Source organism: Eurosta solidaginis, unplaced genomic scaffold (assembly GCF_040869045.1).
Source record: "Eurosta solidaginis isolate ZX-2024a unplaced genomic scaffold, ASM4086904v1 ctg00001151.1, whole genome shotgun sequence".
NCBI lineage: Eukaryota > Metazoa > Arthropoda > Insecta > Diptera > Tephritidae > Eurosta > Eurosta solidaginis.
In genome coordinates, this window is record NW_027136972.1 from 21414 (window position 1) to 30702 (window position 9289).

At 42.1% G+C, this 9289-nt stretch overlaps 1 pseudogene; it reads left to right on the forward strand.

The window, feature by feature from the left end:
* Window positions 1–4618: 4618 nt before the first annotated feature.
* Window positions 4619–6965, forward strand: LOC137235975 (DNA repair endonuclease XPF-like; annotated as a pseudogene).
* Window positions 6966–9289: the final 2324 nt, after the last annotated feature.

A 9289-nucleotide genomic window follows, 5' to 3' on the forward strand; every position in this document is an offset into this window, starting at 1 on the left:
ATATACGCATACCGCGATGGGTTCACTACACATTGAAGGACAATGTCGAAAAACATGGATTCAGCGATGCCTCGGAAAAAGCATATGCCGCCACTGTTTTCTTGAGGGTACAAACAAAGGATCAAGTCTTCACCAACCTGTTGATGGCCAAAACGAGAGTAGCCCCGGTCAAAACCATATCATTGCCACGACTGGAACTCTGCGGCGCAGTCCTAATTGCAGAAATTATAGAGTCGGCCATAGAAAATATGCAACTTTCAAACATTAAAGTAACCCTTTGGACAGATTCGACTATAGTACTGGCATGGATCCGAAAACCACCATGTTCGCGGTCAACGTTTGTGGCACATCGAATAACGAAAATCATCGACAAAGTTGGAGACAAAGTATGGCGGCATGTAGACTCTGCGTCAAACCGTGCAGATTTGGCGAGCAGAGGCCTCCTCGCTTCGAATCTAATCGACAATTCGTTGTGGTGGCAGGGACCTTCTTGGTTCAAGAAGACAACGAAAATTGGCCAACACAAGAAGAAGATTACAATACGAATATGGAGGAAAAGAGGGTGAAAGTTCATACAACTTCGGTCAAAAATAACTTTGATATTCTGGATAGGTTTTCCGATCTACCGAGGGCTTTGCGGGTTATATCCTATATTCTTCGGTTTTTCCAGAATACGCACCCAACAACTAAAGCCTCTTTTAAAAGGGATTCTCATTCAATAGCTCCTGACGAAATAGAAAAAACAACACGAAGATTGATAACAATATGCCAGAGGCAACATTATCAAGAAGAGTACGCAAATTTGAAGTCAGGAAAACTAATAAATGGGAAGAGTGAGATTTTACCCCTGAACCCATATATAGATGAAGAAGGCATCATTCGAACTGGGGGGCGGACTGGGGCATCGAAGGACATGTCCCATAATGAAAGTCATCCCATTATTCTTCCTTATACTTGCAGGTTATCCAGACTTATAGTCCAATCCTCTCACGAGACCACCCTGCATGGAGGGAACCAGCTGATGCTACGTCATATCCGCAATCAGTACTGGATCCCACGTGTTAAAATAATGATACGGTCTGTTATCCACAACTGTAAGGTCTGTACTATTTACAGGAAGCGGACACAAACGCAACTTATGGGGATCCTTCCGAAGGAGCGCACCACCTTTTCTAGGGCCTTCACCAACACTGGGGTAGATTTCGCGGGACCATTCGATATAAAATCCTACCGAGGGAGGGGATGTCGAATTTCAAAAGGATATGTTTGCCTGTTCGTCTGCTTTTCGACGAAAGCCATCCATCTGGAAGCGACAAACGACCTTAGTACCGGGTCCTTCCTAGCTGCCTTCGCCAGATTTGTATCCAGACGAGGCTGTCCGAAAAACGTTTACTCCGACAATGGTACTAACTTTGTCGGAGCTTCGCGATCGTTACGATCTGAGTTTAAGGCATTTCTGCGTGAAGCAAGGGACGGAACAGTGAATAAATATAGCCATCACACTTTAGAATGGCATTTTATACCGCCAAGCGCTCCTCACATGGGAGGTTTGTGGGAAGCGGGGGTAAAAAGTTTTAAGACACACTTTAAAAAGATCGCGTCCGACCATAAATATACTTTAGAAGAGTTTACAACCCTCTTATATCGAATTGAGGCCTGCCTCAACTCGAGACATCAAAGTCCCTCATCTAACGACCCTTCCGACCTGGAGCCGCTTACTCCAGGCCATTTTCTCGTAGGCGGGCATCTTTAAGCTCCACCTGAACTCGATTGTAGTGAAAACCCTACCTCAATTGTAAACCGATGGCAAAAGATGGAAGCCCTTCATCAAACCTTTTGCAAAAGATGGAAATCGGAATATCTCACCGAGATCCAGAAACGGTATAAATGGAAACATCCACAATCCAACTTAAAACCCGGGGACCTAGTCGTCATCAAGGAGGATAACCTACAACCGAACGAGTGGAAAATGGGGAGAGTCGTCAACACACACCCAGGTTCCGATAACCGTGTACGTGTTGTTGACGTTCATACAATGAAGGGACAACTTACGAGACCAATCGCGAAATTGGTACTACTTCCGCCCAACGACAAGGAAAATGAACTTTAATAGTCCATATCCCTTTATTCCAAATAACCCAGCTCTCGTTCATCCCGAACGAGGCCAACACACCGATAACCCTGCTCTCATTCCCCTGAACAAGGCCAACATACCCTAACGCAGACTCACGATCTGCCCCAGAATACAATTGAATTAGCAATCACACCCCAAACATCAATTGCCATTTGAACCACACATTCAAACTTAAAAGTATTTTCGAATATAAAATTAAGGTACACGTCGTAAAGGTTTAAAAGTGCAAATAAATGTTTAACAAGCCGGCCCAATAAAACCGCACGGCGTTCTTTGCCCTAACCCAAATAAGCATGCGTTGCGACAATGTAAAGCATGTGTGCAAACGTCGAATCTAAATGTCACGCAGAACAAAAATTGGAAATCGAGTTAGGTTTTCACGCAGCAAATTCAACTTGGGTTGCTCTCATATAACTTTTATGTACATGAGACATTTTTTGACAGAAAATTACTTGCGTGCGTTTATATTGGGTTGGCTGTAAGAAACACAAGGTGGTGTTCTGAATAGCAATCCGGCCTGTTCTGGATTCCGACTCGCTTTGAAAGGTCAGGCGGGGTTGATTCCGAGTCGATTTCTTTTTGGTGTTCTCAGTTCCGATTTAAACAAATCGATTCGAAGCTGATTTCGTATCGTTTTCATATCGAGTCGATAATAAAGCGAAACAGCTGTTTTTATTTATTTTGGTTTTAGTTAAATTAAAATTGTGCAAAAATTTGAACAAAATGCCAGCACCAATGGTCTTCGGAAATGCAGAGGCAACAAGACAATTGCAATTTTGCATAAAAAAAACGCTAAAGAATCGATCGATCGAAATTGAGAACACGTCGGCTTGCTTTCGACCAGAATCGCTTTGCTTGGGTGGGACAATTTTTGATAGGAGTTTTCAAATTGAGATTTATTATACTAAATAAACAAATAGTCCAGCAAACCGTTGTAATAAATCTTCCAAATAAAATGAATAATTTAATAAAACTTATTTGTGGGGAAAATAATGTAATGATCTGTGCTTAATGGGCTAAATACTTTCGATTCCGGAGAACAGGTCCGAATAACTTAAATCCCAATTTGAATATCCTAATAATTTCCACATAAGACAATTATAAGCGAAACATTAAACTAAAATAAAGTGACTAACACAAAAGGGTATTAACTCAGATTTCTGCACACTATCCTTTATGTGCATTGCATTCCAACCAAAGAAATTTCGCAAACTATTTGGAACATACTAGAACCGGGAGACTTGGGTGTTGAAGTATTAAGCATCAAAATCAACATTTCAGACGCTATTTTATAGTTAAGCAAATAAAATGCATTTTCAAACCCTACTCATACGTACATCTATCTTCAACTTAAGTATGCTTTGAGAATCATTTCAAGAGAGTAGCTAAACCCCTGGAGCCTACTAAAGAATTTGGCATCGCTGACTTCGTTTATTCTTTCAGTAAATCGGGATAAAGAATTTTTGAAAAGAAGAAAAGCTGCACCCATCTCGGGTAACTTAACAACTTGAGGTCAATTTGAAGCATGCCCGACTTGGGCCATTTTATTTAAATTCATGGTTCTTTTCTAATTTTTGGAAAAAAGTTATGCGTAGAGAGTATATAAAAGGCAAGAAATCAACAAATTAATCTGGCTCAGGATCTTTGCAACGAGATGATGGCGTATCTGACCAACATTATGGCTCATTACCGCGAGAGATTTCGAATCGTCATTTACTACTACTCACCTGAACGATATCCATATAATAGCGTCCCTCTTCAACCGCTATTTGTATTTCATAATGCATTGCTGCAGCTTCTGACGTGGGTACGTTGCCATCGTCGGGCAATAGCGAAATAGTTGTATGAGTTAGCCATGTTGATTACACAATCTTCCCTCAGAAAAAAAGAATATAATTATATTAATAAGCCTTCAGTACCTCCAAGATGTAATTTTATACACACCTACGCTTCCTTTGTGTGATATCCACCGGCAAATGTAGGACAGACTTGGCTCTATCGACACCCGCTACCTCCGGTTCTAGCGCGCGTTGTCCTGGTCGGCACTTAGATATAAAGAATGTTTAGCAGCACAACTTGCAACAGCACCTTATTAATTGTCAATGGTTATGAGCGTTTTGCCGGTATAGCAAGCCGTTTTTAAGTGCCCAAAGTTTCGCCTTCGTATGACGTATGCCAAAGCGGTGGCATATAGAAAAGTGGTGAAAGATCGCTTGACGATAGAAAGCTGACGATTAAGTTATTGAGTTCGGTTGAGCAATGTAAATTCAGTCGTGGAACTTGTTTTTGACAGCGCTCCATTATGTGCAAGATTTTGGATTAAAATAGAAACCAAATTGCTCTTTAGAACGTAAACACTTCCAGTTACCTCATTTTACTTCCTTTATATTAGGCCCATTTCAAGTTGTCAAGTTTCATCACAAAATTTTGCATTAGTTCTACTTAATTATATTTTTGTATCTTTAATCTAATACAAACTGTCAGCATGAGTTCAAAATTGCCGGTGTAATAAAAAAGGTTAGCAAATCTTACAACATTACAAATCAAGAGGAATCTGGATTCCAAGACGATGACGAAACTTTAGCAAATATCATGACCGCTGAAGAATACCTCCGACATAAGGATATATGTACAAAGGCTCGAGTATGAACAGCTGATTTTTTTGGATATGGTGAACTCTGATGGTTTGCTAGTTTGCGCAAAGGGTTTGCACTACGATAGCGTACTTACAAATATATTAAAAGTGTACAGCGATCCAGGCAATTTAGTGCTTGTAATGAATTGTTCAGATTGGGAGGAGCATTATTATAAATCTAAATTGGAATAGAAATATGTACATGAAGTAGCGTATACAGTTACGGACAGAGAACGCGTTTACTTGGAAGACGGCATTCAATTCATAGGCACACGAATTCTAGGGGTTGATCTTTTAAAGCGTCGTTCACCCAGTGAGCTAATAACGGGCATCGTTGTGCTACGCGCACACACCATTATTGAATCCTGTCAAGAAGCATTTGCTTTGCGTCTCGTATCGTATGAGTAATAAAACTGGTTTTATAAAAGCATTTTCCAACAGCGCCGAAGCTTTCACAAGTGGATTTAGTCATATTGAGTGCACTATGCGTAATCTGTTTGTAAAACAATTAGTTATTTGGACGCGTTTTCATGCTATTGTACAACAATCGCTGAAGCCTCATGAGGCACAAACTATTGAGTTGCATGTTCCCATGACGCTAATACAAACACAACAAAAAATTTCATAATATACAGCAAGCGCAACTGGATTGTATTTGGCATCAATTGAATTCGCAGACTACATTGATAGTAGCTGATTTGAAAATTTTACGCAATCTTATGATTTCCAATACATATCATGATGCAGTGGCCGCGTATGCACTAACCAAACGTTATCACACTACAGAGTATGCGCTTCCTAATTCGGGTTCGACGTTTTTAGATTCAGCTGAGCAAATATTCAATTTAACCAGAGAGCGCGTTTACAATGCACAAGGTGAGTTTGAACATGAACCCTATCCCAAATGGAAATTTTAGCTGAAATACTCAAAGTTGAAATACCGGGCGATATGAAACGTTCACGTCCCGACTGCGTAAGTGCCACCCAAAGTCGTAATACTTTGTCATGATACACGTACCTGCCTTCAATTGCGTCTATTTCTCACACAAGGTGGTGAACGCTTTCTCTTATTTGCTTCAAGGCAGCATGAGATACCAATCGGAAAACTAGCTGATTGCTATAAGTTAAGGAAATTGTAAATGCACTAACGCAGTTTGAGAAAACTCTTAGCGGCAAAAACACAAGCACACAAAAGAGGAATAGCACTCAACCATATGCGAAAGGAAATGACGCTCTAAAGAATGAAGCTTCGGACTCAGAACAAAGCACCCCTATGGATGAGCTGACGCAGCTGCTGACTGATGCTAATGGTGATGAAGATCTTGCAGCAAAATATTTTCAAGAAAGTTATATGCTAACTATTACACAATTAAGTGATGCTGACGAAACTTTAACTTATGCTGGCGCCGATGCAAATGCAAGCGGGGCTACGGAGACCTCTATTATGGATACCTCGGTTTCGAGCCATTTCCACAGCTAGAACACCTGGATATAACTGCGGCTGTGGCGGCACGTAAACAACCACTAATCTGCATACAAACATTCAAACCAGAACGAGAGGGTGCTATGTCACTCGATCGCATACTCGATGAAATACAACCACAGTATGTTATAATGTATCATTGTAATGTGGCCGCAATAAGACAATTGGAAAGATGGGAAGCGCGTCAACGGCGCGCTCCGAAAGATCGGACGCATGTATCCTTCCCTTTACATGCGCACACCGTAGAAGAACAATCGTATTTGACTAGCTGGCGACGTGATAAGCAAGCATTTAGAATGATTATTAAAACGAAGCGTGTAATGGTTATACCAGAGTATCAAGATGGCAAAACAGATGAAGCTTTCATGTTGTATAAAACCTATGCAGAAACTGAAGGCGTGGACGCGGCTAATGCTGCTAGTCGTGAAGCAGGCGGTCAAGCGAGCCTCATACCTTTTGTTTCAGCCAAATTATTGTAGATATGCGTGAATTCCGTTCTGATTTGCCATGTTTAATACATACGCATGGCGGTGCAACAAGTTACTATCACGATTGGCGACTATATACTCACACCAGATATTTGTGTTGAACGTAAATCAATATCCGATTTAATTGGTTCACTAAATCCCGGACGCTTATACAATCGATATGTACAAATGCAACGTTATTATGCCAAACCAATAGAAAGCAAAACCATATTTTCTTGGGAGTAAGATAAAGCTAACATATTTTCGTGCCGAATTGAATGGCACAAATAATCCCAATATGCCATATATAATACGAAAAGGCCGTTTATACATATTTCCATGAAGCGAAAATCTGGAAAGAAAAGAAGAAACTCAATTAATTAATAAAAATATAACCAAGTCTACGAGTGTACTCACCGCCGCGTGTTAAATGAATGACACTTTTTTCATTCAGGAAATGGAAGAGCGACATCTGCTAGTCAAAATCTCCACACTCCATTTCTGACTGTCAATGCACTGCGTTACCGACATTATGCCTTACGCGCTGCTACACGCAACACATGTCGCGTATTACATATCTCGATCAATCATTCATTTGGTCGAGATTTAAAATACTTAATTCCACGAATCTCAGCACTATCGACCATACACGTCGAAAATGATGTTGAATGGTGGAAGTGCAACTCTGTAATACCTTTTCAGTCAGGTTTCTAACCGTTCCGTGTGGTGGCAGGCCACTTGTTGTGAAAACAAAGTTCACCACAAATCAAAAATAAATTTTAGGACTACTTCGGTGACATCTACCGACATAAATCAAATTATAAAATGTACTAAAGGCGCTAAAGCAACAGCCACATCGCTTGGATGCGTGCTAAATCCATTCTTTCTTCCTTTCTTTGCGCGCATAAGTATTGACTTATGGCCTTTAATTTTTTATTTCAATTAAATTTTATTTCAATAAAATGTTTTTTTTTGGATAATATATTAGAGATAATTTTTTTTTTTGGTTACGCCACCCAAACAACATTCCGCCAACCTCAATTTGGGCATGATCAATGATATCAACATTCTTTCAGATCATGACCCGCTACGAAACTCTATTGGCCAAGTCAGAGGGGGGCGCCAAGCGCTTCGACGTCGCCTGCCAGCTCTGCGGTAGAAACCATAGTATGAGGCTCTGCGCTGAGTACAGAAGCAAGTCGCCCGAAGAAAGGTTACGGGCTGTCCTACTACATAAATACTGCCCCAATTGTTTGTCGCCGTTTCATCGCGTTGACAACTGCAAAAGTAAATATCGATGCAAAAGGTGTAACGAGAAGCACCATACTACGCTTCACCTCGAGGACCAACGTCCTGCACGCGCATAAACCATTGTCGTCGGCGACGACAGCCAATCGGACGACGAGTTGTCGATCCACTTATCGGGACCAACTAAGTCTTGGGCCCAACAAGTCGAGGAGGCAGAGTTGGAAGAAGAAATGGCTAGAGCCGAACAAAACCCCTCAACCAGCAATCTTGGGATGCGTAGTTTTCGGCCGCTGCTACAGCATGAACGGAAGGCGGAAAAGTTCAAGAAATAACGACAAGAACAAGACAATTGGCGGCAGCAAGACACCGAACTCCATACCTCATCATCGAAGGGAAACGCTGCCCATGGTCGGCCCAGAGCAGCTAAACGCGTAACAAGGCAAAATCGAAACAAAACCGCGCCATATCAAAGTTACGCGAGCAAAGCCGACAGTAGACGAGCGCTATTACACGCCGTACCAGCCGGCTTCCGAACGGGACGCCTATCCCAGACAACGACCCCATCACCCATCATGCGACCATTTGTGCCCATCGCACCGACTGCCGTCGTACGGATCGAATTGCGGGGCCACTTGCATTTGGTTCGAGCTATAGTTGATCCCTGCGCCACAAGTACAATTGTCGATGCAGAGCTGGTGCGCGACATACAGTTAGAGCGTCAAGGATCAGGGCAATGCACAATAATCCTTCGCGGGAAATTCGGGTCATCCACACAATGGACCACTCAAGCCAGCATTGTTGCAAGCCACTATCGGTTGAGTCCGCCATCAAATGTAGATCCAAAGATTGCCGCTCCATTCCAATTCATGCGGCTGGCCGACCCACAGTTCTACCGCTCATCGCCAATTCGGCTTACACTCGGCGCAGATATATACGCCGAAATGATGGTGAGCGGAACGCCAGCAACAACAGTTGGCGGTCTCCTGACCCAACCGACCGTATCCGGGTTGGTAGTCTCAGGAGCCTGCCAAAAATAGGAGTTTTCTTCCTAATAATAAGTAATTACAGCACGGAATTTAAAACCACGTACGTATATCTAATAACTTCTTTTCTCTTTCCACAGGAGAGCGAAACTTGAGGTCAACCATCTGGCGTGCAGTGCTTGCAGTCCGCATCTGCACTGCCTTCTTTCGTTACAGCGCCTTACTGGACGTGCGATCACGTCGCATCCCTTTTTTTAAAATTTTTTCTTTGTTGCTTACGGCAAGGGGGCCGGTATGTTTAGGCCACAGGCCTAAATATATCTCCCCTCCCTCGTAACA